The sequence below is a fragment of the Condylura cristata genome, unplaced genomic scaffold, assembly GCF_000260355.1.
Source record: "Condylura cristata isolate star-nosed mole 26May11 unplaced genomic scaffold, ConCri1.0 scaffold00023, whole genome shotgun sequence".
NCBI lineage: Eukaryota > Metazoa > Chordata > Mammalia > Eulipotyphla > Talpidae > Condylura > Condylura cristata.
Genome location: NW_004567124.1, coordinates 13433416 through 13450288, shown reverse-complemented (window position 1 = coordinate 13450288; position 16873 = coordinate 13433416). Strand labels below are relative to the sequence as shown.

The following is a 16873-nucleotide window of genomic DNA, read 5'->3' as shown; positions in this document are numbered from 1 at the left end:
TGGGCCGGGCTCTGCAGGCTGCGGCGCGAGCGGGACCCGGAGGCGGCGGTAAGTGAGCTGGAGGTGGGAGCGGGGCCGCGTGTGCGCGGGATCCCGGCCTCGGGGAAACCTGGGCCGGGCTCGAGAGGCTGGGGCGTCGCAGGTGCAGAAGCGTCTGTTCTCCGAGCAGGGCGGTGTGCGGCGATCGCCGCCCGGCGCGCGGGTCCCGGGCTGGAAGGTGCGCGGTGGACGCCGTCTGCCCGCTGCGCCCAGCCGGGAAGGCGTGTGGAACATATGGTGGGGGTTCCTGGGGAACCCGCGTCGGGGTGGGTGAAGAAGAAATTGCCGGAATCTCCTTAAGGGGGAGCGATTGGCCACCTTCCCACCGCGACCCTCAGAGTCCAGTGACAGCTGGGACTGAGCCAGGGTTCCACTTGAACCCAAAGGGAGCATCTCCGTCCGCGTCCTACTCTTTTTCACGGGTTCAGACCATCCCTTGAAGGAAAGGGATTTGGTCTCGCCCCTCTCTTACCCCTCCGCACCTAGACGGGTCTCCGGTGGAATACCCCGCCCCACGTTGAGCACACATCCTGGCTTTCCAAGGGACTTTTTAAAGTTGCATCACTATTTGGTCTCTGGACAGGTAGTTGGCTGTCAGGTTGGAGTTGGCTACACAGCATTAAAAGACACACGTACACCTGCATATTTATTATGTGTGTACCCCTTCAACTCAAGGAAGCAGTGTCCTTCCAAAGCAGCTCAAAACACACTGGGGAGATTTTGGTTCTCAAACTTGGCCACGTTGCAGAGAGTTCTGCAAAACACGGATCACCTGCAGAGACCCTGATTAGATTGGTCCAAGACTGCCTGGACCATGGTTTTGTGAAAGCCCAGGTGATTGTAATGTGCAGCCAAGTTGCGAACCGTTGCAAAACAACCTTTGCAAAAGCACCCACAGCTGCTTTTTCAACTGAAGAAGCTCAGCCCTGATGGAAAGTCCTGTCAGGCGCCCTTGGCCTCTCTGCTTCTCTGAGCCTCTGCTCCCCCTGAAGAGACTGTGGGTGCTTTCCAGTTGGACTGGAGAAAGGGCCTTTTTCTGGAGTTTCTTTTGTTTCTACTTTTCTGTTGACAATAATTATTGCCAGGACACTTTCTGCCTAGGAGGTGGTAGTGTAGGCAGTAAAGTCCTTGCAGAGGTCAAGATTATAATCCAGGGTTGACCTGTTGGGGTAAACCTAGTGGTAGTTCAGTTTGTCCTATTTGAAAAGGATTTCATTTTAAAAGGAAGAAAAGCACGTTATGGATCTGTGAGCTGTCTAGACCACCTGCCACAGATGATGATTTTTATATCGATGTGGGGAATTTTCCTTTAAGAAAGCAAGCTAGCAAGATCATTAGAGTTTTGTGACTGGTATTGTGTTAATATGTGTGTATAGGTGGGTTAAACTCATTCCTGATGTGTGATGAAGCTCTGCAGATGTAACAGTGTTTCTTCTTGATAGAATAATATCAGTTAAGGAATTAGGGCTTTATAGTAAGTAGCTTGGGACATTTTAGGTGAGCCCTTAACCACCTGTCCAATGATTTTAAAAATTTTAGGGAAAAAAAAAAATTTAGGGAAATGGGACTAAGGAAAGACTGAATCTGTACATATTGACTGAATTTATTCTTAGGTTTTATTAAAGTGTGTCTTTAATGTCTGAGTGATCAGACATGATACATTCTCCTGGGATCTTAGTTAATTCACTGTTTTACCCATGATGGAAAGTTTTTATTGGGCTCTCACCAGAACGGTGACCTGATCACAAACCAGTGGATTTCATTTTTTTTGGCCGTTAGTCTCCTACATTGCATTTTTACTAGTAGTGCAGTGACATACTTTCAAGAGAATGCTCTCCTGAGTTGGAAGAATGTCTGTTCGTTTCTAGCCCCTAATGCGATTCAAAGGAACATTCACTTTGAAACAGAAAAAAACTGTATATCTGCTCAATTGGTTTTTTTCTTCCCACTGTCCACTACCAGATCCTGCCTGTCACTGTGTTCAATTGCTGGACATGGCTGCCGTGTGGGAGTCTTAATTGTGTTGGCCGGAGAAAGGAGGTTATGTGGAGTGCATGGTCTCATGGGGTGGCCCCTGACCCAAATCATCAACTTTGGGTAATAAGACCATATGGAGGTTCTCCTTCTGTTGATTTTTATTTATTTTTTTTTTGTTAAACCAGGCCAGTGAACGATGCTGTGCTGTATTGAATGGTTTGATAACTTGTGAATCTCGGTCTGCATTTTGGGGAATAGGTTTGTTGGGGATGTTACTGTACTGGTGTCTGAAAACAGCAGTTGTTACACTGCAAATATAATACTAAATGCTGGCAAATAAAGAAAAAGTATATAAGGGACTTGCACAGATTTATTGAAACATTTGTCACTTGGGAAAGCAGTTAAATATTTTAAAGGGAATAGAAGAAAATAAGTCAACAGGAAAAAAAAGGGAGCTAGTGACTTCATTAGCAGAAGGTATATTCGGAGGAGTGAGCTTGGATATGTTTTGTATTCTGTTGGCTTCCTTCCTCCACCCTCTTCATTTAAGTAGGTAGCATGGGGCAAAGGGTGGTTAAAGAAATTTAATGGCAGTGCAAAAAAACAAAAAGGAATTTAATGGCCTCCTTAACTCTTTTCCCCCTGAAACTCATTTATCTAAGAGATGCCATTGACCTTTTTAAAAAACAGAGCTGATTGCGTGATTTTCCTTTTCTTTTCCTCTTGTGATTCTGACACTAAAGGGCAGTGAAATGGCTGAGAGGTTGGCATCAGAGGACAAATACAAAGTTCAAGGGGAACTGAAGATTGGGTAATTTCCCCTGACCGAGTGCTTAATATTTTATTCTTTCATGTGACATTGCTGTTATCAGGAAACAAATTATGACAAGAAAACCCTGGAAATGGAAAAGAAAAAAAAAAAAAGGATTTGCTGGGAGTAGCACTCGGGGTGACTGGGCTTCACCTCAGGGAAATGTTACTGGTTTTTTCATTTAAACACCCTATGCCAACCTGCTATACCTACTTCTTCCTGATCTGTTTCCATTCTCCCAAACCAATAGCCCAGGGAGAGAGAAGGCTTCATCTTAAATTCACATCAAGGCTTCGTTTTTCATTTTAAAATTTACTCATTTAGGTGATGGCACACGGGTGACTTGGTGATGGGAAACCCGCGGGGATTACAATTGAAATGGCAAAAAAAAGGTACAAAATGAAGTAAAAATAAACTGTTACCAAAAAAAAAATTTACTCATTTAACAAACTTAAAAAAACTCTATTGGCAGCTCTCTAGTCCTCAGAGGGTTCTTGATAAACAGGCAACAGCCCCTGACTTGAGGAGCCTGATGTTCGGCGGGGGTTACAGAGAGAGTTGGGGATTCCTACACAGAAGTCCTCCCATTAATCCTGGAAACGTGCGTAGCACCAAATCCTATATATATTTTCCTGTATGTACATTACTGTGATAAAGTTTAATTTATAAATTAGGCACATAAAAGATGAAAGAACAAATAAGAGAACAATTACAACCATAGACTGTAATAAAATGTATGTGAGTACAATCTCTCAAAATAGATTACTGTAGGTAATGCTCTTGGAATACAGTTGATGGCGGTAACTGAAGCAGCTGAAAGCAAAACGGTGGATAAGGAGTCTACCATAATCGTGAGGGACAGACTCGGGGCTAGGGGGAGGGCCAGCCAGGTACCACCTGGATAGTTACCTCCTCAATCCATTGACACTGAGCACAGTGTCAATGAAATAAAATTTCATTTTATTAGGTGCCTATGTCAAGTTTTAAATAACTGATTGCAGATGCTTTTCTGATGGAAGAGTGGGCAGAGTTTGTGCATAGACCCTGCAGAGGGGTAGGGAGGAGTGAAGAAAGGAGGCCCAGTTCTGGCAAATGCATTAGCCAAGCTGCACAGGGAAATTACCTGGAGTTAGGAAACTGGTGGGGAATGTGGCTGGCTCCATTTTTGGCATGTGGTAACTGGCCGACGACACTTAGTTATGGCTACATCTGCAGCAGCTGGAGGAGGGGACAGAGCATCGTGTGAGAGCCGCAGTGGCTGCCACACTTCAGAGCAAGTGCTGTGGTCCTTGTCTGAAACTCCAGCCAGAGGGTGGACGTTCATTCGTTATCATGCTGTTGGTACTTTAGCTCAGGTTTCCTCGGACAGGCTGAAAACTGGACTCCATACTGTTCTCCCATGGACAGGTGGTTTCCAAATAGCTGACCCAGAGGGCTGTTAACCCCAGGGTTGGAGCGTGGTTACCATTTGTTTACTGGCCAACTTCAAGGGGCCAGGCAGCATGCTAGCCCTTTTCCACTTCTCTGAAACCTGTTCTGAGAGGCAGGTGGCCTTGGACTCATTTCATAGGTGAAGAAACTGAGACCAGAATGCCATGGGGGAGAATCAGGTGCAGTCTGGAGACTCGGGGAAGGTGAAAGAATTCACCAGAGACAGTGGAGAACAGAACAGGAGGGTTGATTGAAACATACTCTAAGAGAAGCAGAGGGCAAGACAGGAGAATGTCTGCTCCACAGAGTGAACCCACGGCTCTCTGGGCTCCAGACATCAGTGACTGGTTGGGGTGACGAGGGTGGGCCATATCCTGGATTAATCTGCGTTAGGATGGAGAATCATTAGTTCTTCAGATCAGCTTAGTGTCCAGGCTCCCACGGGAGTTCCATCTACTTCCTTTATCCATTCAAGCCTGCTAGTCAAGGAAAGGGGGATGAGTTTTTACACTTAGCAATGATACTGATAGGGGATGAGACTGGAAAGGCTGGAGGCGACACTGCAAGGTCAGGAAGCTATTCACACAGGGAGGTGGGGGTGGAAGGGATTAGTTTAGGCCCTTGACCAGGTTGTGGAGGCCGGGACCCTCAGGTTTCAACACCCAGATCAGGAGGCACAATACCCGGACAAGTGTCAGACTGTGGCAGGGAGTGTCAGGAGCACATTCCTAGAGGTGGAAGATGCGGGGATTGAAGAACTAACCATCTACCCACAAAGAAGCGCCCCTCCCTCCCGAAAGAGGGTGATAAAACCCAGCACTGCTCCCACAGAGGGCTGCAGTGTTTTCTGCCCACTGTGACCTTGTAGGAGCTTCTTCCCGCTCTTTCCCTTCCTCCTCCAAGCAGCAGCCTCCTGCCTGCCCATAACCTGTACCCTGCTGCTTCTCTGCACTGACCTCCCTCACAGAGGCCTCTCTCTTCAAGGCCGCCTGCCTGCAACCATGCAGGCTCTCTCAGCAAGCCTGTCCCCTGTGGGGCAGCTCTTCGGCCCTCTTGTGTCTACGCCAGTGTCCTTCTCTTTTCTGTCCTTTTTCTAACAAACCTGTTCCTTAAACATATCTGACATCTCCATGTTGTGGAGACTCTAGCTGTGGGCCGCTGAAAGGGGAGCGCTGGAGAAGCTTTTCCCACAGTGAACCCAAGGACCCTGCCCTCAACCTACTGACTCCAAAAACATTAATATTGTGGCACAAAAGTGGCACTGGATCCTGTCAAGGCTCCCAAGGGCATGGAAACAGCAGACTTGAGGCTTTGGGTGCTGTAGTGTTTCTGAGTTTAAAGCTGAGTTCTGTGACTTGGTGCTGTTAATTTCACCTGTAAGTAGAGCCCATAAAGATACTGTATTTTCAGCGACTTGTCCTTATAACGCTCCTTAGTCCAGTTTCTTTTACTAGCTAATGTGATTTTAGACAGACGACCACTGTGGACTTGTCCTTCTAAGGGGAACTTATGAAGTGCTCCTTTTATTTTAATGGAGAGGCTAGTTTAGGCTGTTCAGAGTCTGAATGGGAACTCCTGCCTTTGGGAACCATACTCTACATTTCTTCAAACTCTAAGTTTCTTTATAATTGGTTGTTGAGTGAGAGATTAAAAACAAAAGTCAGTGTTGAACGATCCGAAGCAAAATGCAGTTGTGCACATTCAATTCCTATTTATGTGGTTCCTGTGACAAAACAAGACTTTGCTGCATAGTAATTACCTCAGGCTCTTAAAATTACAGGTAGTAAGGGTGCAGAGGCAGCAAGGAGCTATAATTAGTAAAGATGGCTTAGAGCAGGGCTAGTGAATGTGTGCTCCCTGCTCATGGGCTCCAGCTCAGGATTTTACCTTGGGTGGGGTGAGCTCTGGGGACACTTTGAGGGCCCTTGACGGAGGGTCATCATGGAGTTAGCCTTGTGACTTAGCTTGGGATTTGTCATAAACATGGAATATTTTGCCATTCTTGCTGGCAGCCTCTTTTTTTTTTTTTAATAAAGTGTTTATTCCCTGCTATCCAATCACAGGGACTCAAGTTTGCTTAGGTAGAGTTAAATGATGGTGGGTCACATTTTCACTGTTTTTTGCTTCTTTTCTTTTTTAGAGCTGTGAAGTCTCTCTACTATTAAATAACCAGTCACTACTGCTTATTTTTTGCTAGAGGCCTGGTGTCCAAGCTTTTCTAGTTTTGCTTTTAATTTTTTGGTTTTTACCTCTTATTCACTCTGATTTTCTATCCTTGTATTTTATTGTCGGTGAAATGGACCCTCTTTTCCTTGCATGTCTGTACTGCACCCAGGGAAGGGAATCTGTTGTGACATGACTTCTTCCCAGGGGCCCTGGGCCTGTGAAGTCAGTGTTGTTAGCCCCACTTCTCAGACGAGGAACCAGGTGGGTTCCCATCAGTACAAAGTGAGACTTTTAGGAACTGCAGCTGAGAGCAGTAGCTGGCCTCTTCAGATTTTATTACAAAAGGAAAATAAATGTTCAGTTTTCAAAGTTGTAAAGACCTTCTATTATACTTGAGCTTCTTTGTGGTTATAGTGACAGCTTTTTAAAAAAAAGATTTGATTCTCTACCATTTTTTCCTGTGCGATTTTGATTCTTTGTACAAGGTAGTGACTTACTCAGGACTACACCTTAGCAGTTAAAAATGGATTAGCTTCTCTCTTGGCACTAACCAAATATCAAAAACCTAAAAAGTCTCTGAGAGGTGATTATAGCAAAAACTTTTAGGAGATAGTGAAAAACTGATAAAGAATGGAGAGAGAGATAAAAGACTCAATAGTTTGCAAAAAGGATTGCAGGGCGGAGTTTACCAAGCTCAAGATTTCATTTACCTGGGGCTTTCAGGAATACGGCTTTGCAGCACCTTTGTTCCAGATCTAGCTACCCAGCTCAGCCTTCACCTGGGCTACCAGTAACCTTACCTCTCACTACAGGTCTGGGTACCCATACTAAGTCCAGCTGCCTGAGTATGAGGCAGCTGAGTGATATACAAAAAGGAGTGCAGGTGGGGAGCTTGGGTATCAGTGATCCCCATATTAGCAAATGCCCCTAAAGCACATAACCCCTGTCTAAGAGCTTTTAATGCAGTGATTCCATGGGAAGGTGTGATCACAACCCCATTTTCACTGGTGAGGGATAGGCGATGAGAAACTGGGTAACATATCAAAGTTGAATATCTACCAGTGGTGGTGACGGAGGAAGGAATGCAGGGGAGGCATCGCAAGACTGAGTCACACAAAGGGGACAGATAGAAGGGGCTAGTGCAGCAGCAACTGACACAGTCATAACATCAAGGTCCTCAGGCACCAAACCCCCAATGTCCAGGATGTCCGGGATGCCTGGATGTCTGCAGGAGGTCCCAGCAGATAACAGACTGTTGGGGGCTGTGCCTGAAGCTCAGACCCACAAGGTAAAAGATAAAGACATGGAGACAAAGCTCATCAGGAAATCTCCAGTCCTCTCAAGTTCTAGCTAGGCTCACAAGGAGTGAGCCCCTCCCAAGGAGAAACTGCCTATATCAGGGCAGTCTCCCCACCAGCACAGGGCAGCTGTTCACTGCCCAGCTGTGACTATGCAGGTGCTTCTGTCCACCCACTCTCTCCCTCTGTGGGCAGCAGCCTCCTTGCCTGCCCATGACCATGCCCGGGCTCCTCTGCACTGACCTCCCCCAGCGGAGGCCGCTCTCTCCTTAGGCCGTCTGCCCGTCTGCCTGCATCTATGCAGGCCTCTCCCTCTGCAAGCCTGTCCCTTTGGGGCAGCTCTTCCTGCCCACTTGCACCTATACAAGTGTCTTTTCCTTGCCTGTCTCTTTCTAATAAACATACTCTTTAAATATAACTGAGTCTCTGTCTCGTGAAGAACCTCGCCATGTGCGGCTGAAAGGGGAGCTCTGGTGAAACCTTTCCCAGAGTGAACCCAAAAACCCCCAAACTCAAAAGACGACATCAGGGGCAGCCGCCTGGCCAAGAGCGAGCTGTTGTCAGCTCAGACTGCCTTTCGGGCCAGAGGCTCTGGTGCCACCTCATTCATTCCTTCAACTCCCCCATTTGTTTGTTTCTTCAGCAAATTACTCATTGTCTAAATATGCCTTTAGCTCAGCAATTAGAACTCAGTGATCTTTGTTTACATACCTGAACTTCCATAAACCTGTAAACAAACCTATAAAGAGGTGCTATCTCTTTACTAATCTTAGATCTCTGGTGGCTTAATAGAAAATAGGTGTTCAGTACAGTTCGGAAGGAAGGGCGGAAGCAAGCCAGACTTAGGAAACCTGACATCACCATGTTTCACCTGTTTTTTTTTTTTTTTGTAGTCATTGATTTCTAAACAGAAAAACAAACAAGTGGAAAGAGTGGGTGTGTGGGGAATGCTTCCTGAAAACAGTCAAGGGGAATTCTTGATAACAGTATTACTTGAAAATGTGCTTTTTACATTCTAATGCTCAGTTAGCTTTTGTGCTTAAAACATTTATTATTGAAAGGACATGCCTACCCTCAACATGAAGTTTATTTATTTATTATTTTTATCTCACCTCTCAGGGTCAGTGAGAGGCTTCACTAGAGACAGAGTGGGGAGCAGAGTGGGCAGATTGACGAAGTACACTGCTGAGGGGAGCAGCGGGTGGGTCAGGAGAGGTCTGCCTCGCCATGTGGATCTCCTCCAGGGCAGGTGGGGATCGAACTCATGTGGAAGTGGTTTTAGCTTCTTAGTGCTGTGCTTTAATCCGCTGCGCCACCAAGGAGGGCCCAACATGCAGTTTATTTTGTGAGTCAACAAGGCCCAAGGCATTTCAGACTGTGACCATTCTCATAACAGAACCAGCATAACATACTTTCTTTGGACTTGAGGACTAAACACTCTGAGTTCATGGCCAACCATCCTGTTTCCCAAGGGAGGCATGGTTTAGCAGAGAAATGTATGCACCAGTATTCCCCTTGGAGTTAGAGCCTTGGCATCTCACCAGCTGGGACTAGAGGCTGCATTTGGCTGCATTGAGAGCATAGTGCCCTGGGCAAGGTCCTGTTCCATTGTGGGTTTGTGCCCTCATCTGTAAAGTGGGGATGTAGTGCCTACCTCAGAGTTGGTAGAGCCACCTTTGTTTTATTTTTATTTATGCACACAAGAACTGGGGTACAGGCCAGAAGTGCCAGGGAGCAGGGGTGTGTGTGTGTGTGTGAGAGAAAGGAGAGAGAGAGAGAGAGTATTCACCAGAGACAGAGGGGAAGAGAACAGGCAGAGCTATTGAAATACACTGCTGTGCTGAGGGGAGCAGCGGGTGAGACAGGAGAGGTCTGCCATGTGGGTCCCCTTGCTGGCCTGGGATCAAACTGGTGCTGCAGTGGCTGCGGATAGCTTCATAGTGCGGCGCTTTAACCCAGTGCCTCACCAGGGAGGGCCCTCCACGTTTCTTTGCTTAGTGGATTCCAAGGTGGGGTGGGTCCACTGAGAAATTTGGCAATATCTAGAGACATTCTTGTTATCACGGTTTGGGGGTGGGGGGGGTAGCTGCTGGCATCTGTTTGGTTAGCCAGGCATGAGGCTAAATGCCCTGCACTGTGCCGGCAGCATTCAAGAGCAAGGGGTGCTGCAGCTCCAGTGTCAGTGCCCAGGCTGTGGCCCTGGGAAGGTGGAGCTTTGACAGTGTTTTTTTTTTTTTTAACATTTCTTATCAAAGAACTTTATTGGCCAGTGACAAAGAGCCCCCTTTCTAAGTGGGGTGAAAGGAGTGAAATTTAACCTTTTATTGTTGCTCCTGGGTAACCCCATAGGTGCCCCTGAAATATGGAGAGAGCTGCTTTCCTCCCCATTAAGCGCCCCTTTACTTCATTTGTAATTCCTTACACCTATTTACATATACACAATGCATAAATTTACATATCAATTACTTATAGATGAGAGCTGTGAACACCTCCAGGTAGTTAAACCCCATCCTTGGGAAGGAGGGGGTTGGGGAGGGGCTGGCGGAGACCAGCTGTGCAGTCTGAGGTTGCCAGGGACCCAAGAGCCTGGCTTCTCTCCTGTGGAAAGGACGAACAAGCATTGTCCCTTTTATCAAGTCCTTCAGTGAAATAACTGAACCCAGAAAACAGTTCTACACAGTGAAGTTGTGTTGGGATCCCCATGGCATTTCTTTCTTTTTTTTTTTTTTTAAAGATTTATTTATTTATTCATACAGAACTGGAGTACAGGCCAGAGATGCGGAGGGTGAGAGGATTCACTAGGGACAGAGTGGGGAGCAGAAGAGGCAGACCGACGAAGCACACTGCTGAGGGGAGCAGCGGGCGGGTCAGGAGAGGTCTGCCACGCCAAGTGGTCACCTCCAGAGCAGGCTGTGATCGAATTCATGCCGAAGTGGCTTAAGCTTCTTAGTGTTGTGCTTTAACCCTCTGTGCCACCAGGGAGGGCCCCGAGGGCCCCCCCATGGCATTTCTTTTGAACACATTTTTCACAAACCTCATTGTAAGTAGTCCCTTAGCAAATGCCACATACAAAGCAGCTAAAAGGTGCAGAATATCTGTTTTTCAGACAAGGTGATCAAATAGGCCCTGAAAGTGTCCTGGGGCAGTGTGATTTGGAGAGAATGGCCTGGCGTTGAATATGACATAAGCTCCCCATCATCAAACTCTGGCTTTACCCTTTGGCTTTTGGAGAAACCTATGTGAACTTCTTGTCCTCTCTGCACTCTAGTTTCCTCACAGGTAAAGTGAGGCCAGTGGTGAGGCCATTCACCTGAGGACAGGTGTGGGGAGGTAATTGCCCTTGAGCAGTGGACTGGGATGCTTTGCTTAATAAATGAGCTATTAGCCAAAATGTCAGTTTGGCTAACAGCATGTCCCTTTTTATTCAGGTGACAGAGGGACTGTTCCTGGGGAAGATTTTTCAGGAGTTTCTGCCATTTTACAATTTCATGGTGGTAAAATATATATGATGCAAAGTTGGCCTTAGGTCGGTGGCACTAAGCACACTCACTGACTCCACGGCTTTTTACTCCTCCCCAAAGCAGGCCCTGTACCTTGTCACTTCACATATCTGCCTTCACCCCAAGCTTCTGGCAATGGCTTATCTCTGTGGAGTTACCTGTGGCAGATATTGTGTGTGAATGGGCCTACAACATGAGGTCCTGTGTGTCTAACTTAGCACAGTGATTCCCAGGACCCTCCTGGGTCACAGACCCATGCCAGCGCTTTGTGTCCTGTTGGTAGTGCACCCATGCCTCAGTTTGGGGTGCTTATCAGGACTGTTCTCCCTACTTACATCCTGTTTTCAAGCTTTAAAATGTCTGTCTTTGTTTATATTGGTCATTTAGCTTTTTTGGCTAGCCTTGCTTGCCTTTTCCATTTTTCCTAACCAGCAATTTAATGACCCTTTAAAATGAATATTGGGATGACGTGCCCACGCCAGGTTCCTGGTGCTCCTGGCCAGTAGGTCTCATTAGGTGTTTTATTTCTGCTGAAGAATTAGCAGCAGGAGCACACAGGGGCTTTGCGTGGTGCTTCCTTTCTCCAGGTCAGCGTGGCAGGTTTTAAAAACAAGTGTCTGGAAAACACCCACCAGGCCCTTTTTATTTCAGGCTTTAAAAGCTTTCCACAACTAGAAGTGGCCCTCAATTAAGTCGTTTAATAAAAACCTCCTTCGGTTTTAAAGCATTCTTGGGAAGTGTTTACATTTAACGCCACTGCAGGCTTCTAAATGAGGAGTTGTGGAGTGAGTGATCCTTAACCTGTGACGTTAATAATATCCTTCGCTTTAGATTTCCAGGTAGAGGCCTGGGCCAGATTTATAGCTTGTCATTGACCTAGACAGTCTTGACTCTAAACCCGGCTCCCCACACCTTCATCTTCCTGCACCCCTCTTTGGAAGTCACTAGTAGAAGACTGAGAGCGACCTAAAGCCATTCAGAGATGTGAAAGTAGCTTATTGAAGAGAAGCTGGATTGAAAGCAGGTAATATTTCCCCTCTTTCTGTCCCTTCCTCCAATTCAGGCTTTAGTAACAGGGTGGGGGTAGAGGCTTCAGCCAGAGGAGATTAAGGCAGTTCAGGGCTTCTGAGATTCTGGTTCCTGTGAATGGGGCCTGAGTTTTCTTCCATTACTAGTAATGTTTGCAACATTACTAGGCTAAGGAGAACTTGGTCCCTTAGGGCTCAGGAAAAGCTCCTCTTTTACCTCTGATTCTGGAGGAGTAGAGAACATCACAGGAAGCAGGAAGCTGGCTGCTTCAGGAAGCTTGTAAATGTCCTTTTGATGAATCTTTAGAAATTATCAAAGCCCAGTGTCCAGGGGAAAGCTAGCTGGGTCCTGAAATAGGGAACACTCTAGGATTGCTTCCCTGGGGTCCTCATTTGGAAGGACAGGACAGGACAGTGGAGAAATCCAGGGTCACTGGCACGGGTTGAGATTTTCTGGAGAGGCTGCTACACCTGGCAGTTAATGAGCCTGGCCCCTGGCCCTGGCCAGCCTGGGCCCGAAGTGGCTCTGGTGTTACATGGTATGTGAATTAATAGTGTAAAGTTCCTAGGGCTGTGTCTGCATAGGGAAGTGTGTATGTGCGTGTTATTACTGACTCTTCACTTCTGTGAATTACAGTTAGAAGGGTAGAAATGCTTCCTGTTTCAAGAGCTAGTGCATCCCTGCATGCAGCCCATTTGTACAATGTTGATACATTGGGCCCTTTGGAATACATGACATGTAGGGGAGCAACCATACTTGCTGAATTTCTTAAAGTTCTTGGAGGGAGAAGATAAATGTGGGAAGAAGGGAAAAGCTGTGGGTATAATTTACTTAGATTTAACACCAGAGGTTATTCAATGGATGAGTGTTCCAGAGTTCTCCGCTCACAGGTGAATATACAAAGGAATACGATGGAAACCTGTTTTCTGTATTGTCCTCAATTAAAGGAGAAAAGGAATGGTAGCTCTTCACATTTGCAGATGAAGTAAATTAAATTTCTTTTTACTGAACGGACATTACTTAAGAACATTAATAGGTTTCAGGTTTACATCAGTATAAATCAACATTAAGTGTGATTTACTGTGTATACTACATTTTGTTCATCATCAATGCAACTTTTAAAAGTAAATGCAAATAAGGCAGGAGGATAGAGTTAAACCATAGAGAACCATAGAGAGCTTTTTTTTTTTTAAAAAAGATTTATTTATTTATTCATACAGAACTGGGATACTGGCCAGAGATGCAGAGGGTGAGAGGATTCACCAGAGACAGAGTGGGGAGTAGAACAGGCAGATCTACTGAAATACACTGCTGAGGGGAGCAGCGGGCGGGTCAGGAGAGGTCTGCCACGTCATGTGGTCTCCTCCGGGGCAGGCGGAAGTGGCTTTAGCTTCTCAGTGCTGTGTTTAACCCGCTGCGCCACCAGGGAGGGCCGAGGGCTTTTTTTTTTTTTTTAATCACAATTTTAACAACTACATGGGATATCAACTATATTTTAGATAATTTATCTGTGGTCAATAACTGCACCTGGGCAGTGGGGGTTGGGTGGGAGGTGGGTAGGGGAGATGGGAGTTGTGTACACCACATCATAGTACAGCTACAGCTCCTATAGATGCCTGGGGTGTCAGGGATGTGTGTTGGGTGAAATAATGGAGATGAATGGAACCAAGTAGTTCATTAATCATAATTGACATACTTGAATTTTAAAAAATATGAGAAGTACATTGTAGAAGGTCAGACTTCACCATCAATAATTATTAGAATCAAGATTACTTTAAACACACAGATGCTGGACTTCATTCCTTATGTGAGTTAACCCAGGACAATGGACAAATGAATGAAATGAATAGAAATTTGGTCAGCACAGATCCTCTGCAATATGATTTAGGAAGTTTGGAGTTCTGTGCCCTTATATTTCAGCTTTCCTCAGCTTTCTGTGAGTGCCTTATGGAAGAGTGCTCTCTGTGTTTTAATCATGAGCAAATGAAGATTTCCTTGAAAGAAGTGCGAATATTTTGTCAAACGTCTATTATGGGCCAAGCAAACTTACTGTTGTTTGTGCTTATGACGGTTGTATTTAGTTTTGCTACAGAATATTGCAAGGGAGCAACCATCCAGATCTTGGCGCCTTACAAATGCAGCCACACTTCTTTTCCCACTTGCTTTTCCAGTGGTTGGGTACAATCCAGTGGGCCTAGGCTGGCCTTGACTGGGACCATGCTCACTCCCCTCCAGGCTTCCATTCTGCTTCAAGTCCATACCCATCTCCTTATCCAGGCTGAGGGGCTGCAGCTGCCTGGGGCTGCCTGGAGCATGCTCATCGTATGGCAGGTCCCAGTGGTGTATGCCAGCAGGTGGAATTGCTCTTAAGACTTTGGCTCAGAACCACCCAGTGTCACTTCTGCCAGAGTTCCATTGGCCAAAACAAACCACAGGGCTGAGCCCACGCTCGCTGGGGTGGGGAACTATGGTCAGGCATATTAGTGAGAGGCCTGCAAAGCCACATGGCACACTAGGTGAGTGCAGAGCCCCATTATAGGGGCGGGATGTGGTGGGAGTGGTAATTCAGATCTCCTCAATGGCAGAGCCTCAATGAGAGGGGAGAGATAATATGGGTCAAAGCAGCCCTTTGGGACCTTCTAAACCTAGGCCAGATGTGTGAAGAATCAAAGGCATTTAGCTCGGGTGCCACTGTAGGCCTTGTTAATCACTGTAAATTGTTCTGGCATGCTCTGAATTGGCTGGCTGAGAGTCACTTCATACTGTAGTTAGCGTGATGGTACTCGTGGGGGTTCCACTCATCTCTGGGAGGAGCAAAAGCAGTGCTTACCAGGATGATGTGCCAGGTTGCCCAGTGGTTGGGGAGAGTGACAGATAAAGAGCAAAGAGGGCCAAGCTACCCAGGCAGGCCAGGGGTTTGCCTTTCAAATTGACCCTCTCAGCACAGGTCCCTGGGAATGAGCCTAGATTCCACCTTTAATTGTCACCAGGGCTGTCATGTATCCTGTCCCTATCTTCATAAAGTCTCTGGGCTTTCGATTACAGTCCTCCTGTCACATCTGAAGAAACAGGCCTCGGAAGACTGGGTGATTTCTCTTCAGCCACCTGATTGTCAGTGGCAGATCCAAACCAGGTCATCCAGTTCCCAGTTAAGGGCTGGTCCTTCCACACCCTGGTGACTGTGTTCGCCCAGGGGAAGAGTTGTGACTGGCTTTTAGGCTTAGCGTATATCCCAGCCCTGTGATGACAGCATCTGCTTACCTGAAGGACTTGTGTCTCCCCATGCTGCCCCTGGGGGAGCAGAGTGAAATGCTGGCCAAGAGTAAGCAGTTTCTATGCATTACCTTTTTTTCAGTGAATCTATTTTAGTGAAGAACTGTTAGACTCTTTGAAGAAGGAAAGACCCTGCCATTGAGTAATACCGGAGAATAGATTAATCCTTCACCTATGAAACCAAAGGTGTGAGGAGCTGGACATTGTTGTATGTCCATGGGTGGGAGTGGAACCTCAGCGGGATTCTTTCTGAGGAGGTTGGCACTTTAACCTTCACATGAACAGAACCCACTTAAAAGTAGTTGAAATACTAAGAACATCTTTATCTTATATAAACAAGTCCAAAGTTTGGGTAGCTTTGGGATTTATTAATGGAAAACCAAAATGCATTTCCCTGGTCCTCTTTCCTCTTTGCCAGGCTCAGTGTTTGACGTGTGTCCTTAAGTTTGTCTCATGGTCCCGGTGTGGCTGCATCTGCTCCAACCCTATCATACACAGTGATACCCAAAGGCAAGGAAGAGGAAAGCAGAGAAAATACTTGCTAGGAGTTCCCTGCAGAACTTCCATGTTTTTTTGGCAAAACTGGCCAGATGCCCACATTGAAACCAATGGCTTGCATGGGGAGATGGGGCTCTCAGCGTGCTGAGACCAGTCTTGGTGCTAGATTGGGACCGACACCCCAAACCCCCACCTTTACTAAGCACGTGGGTAGTGGGAGGAGAGGACATGAAACTGGAACTTTGATGTTTAGGGAAAAGGGACAGTTGCTAGGCAGGTTTTGACCACAAGATTATCTTTCAAAATAGAATACTGAACCCTTCAACAGCTGGAAATTTATCTTATGAATATATCTGAACAACTGTTCTGGCAAGTAAAGATATTCACAACTGCATTATAATAGTAAGATACTGGAAGGAATAGAAATGCCTTTCACCACATTTTCAACTGTTTCAAAAAATGCCTTTTAACTTTCAAAGTAGTTAAATAAATTAAGGTCTAGGCATATGATGGAATTGGGCAAATATGTAAGTACTTAAGAAAAAGATCACAAAATGTACCATCAAGTTTCTTTTTTTTAAAGCAAAGTGCAAATCACATATTCCAAGCTACCATTTTTGTTTAAAAAAGATCTCATAATTCTTGATGGCAAATGGAAATTTCTAAAAGAAGTCCCAAGAAACATGGTTATTTCTGGGCATTGAGGCTGGGACATTTTCATTTCATGTTCTTCTTGAATGCAGACTTTTTTTTTTTTTTTTAAAGATTTATTTATCCATACAGAACTGAGGTATAGGCCAGAGATGCGGAGGGTGAGAGGATTCACCAGAGACAGAGTGGGGAGCAGAACA

General features: G+C 46.0%; 1 protein-coding gene across 2 annotated transcripts in view; it reads left to right on the top strand.

Moving 5' to 3' along the window:
- Positions 1-3: 3 nt before the first annotated feature.
- The window catches only part of CGNL1 (cingulin-like 1), a 156500-nt gene continuing 139630 nt past the window's right edge, over positions 4-16873 (top strand). For both annotated transcript variants that reach the window (XM_012728676.1, XM_004687754.2), the window contains exon 1: positions 4-48. The gene's annotated coding sequence lies outside the window, so the exon portion shown is untranslated. The remainder of the gene's footprint in view (positions 49-16873) is intronic.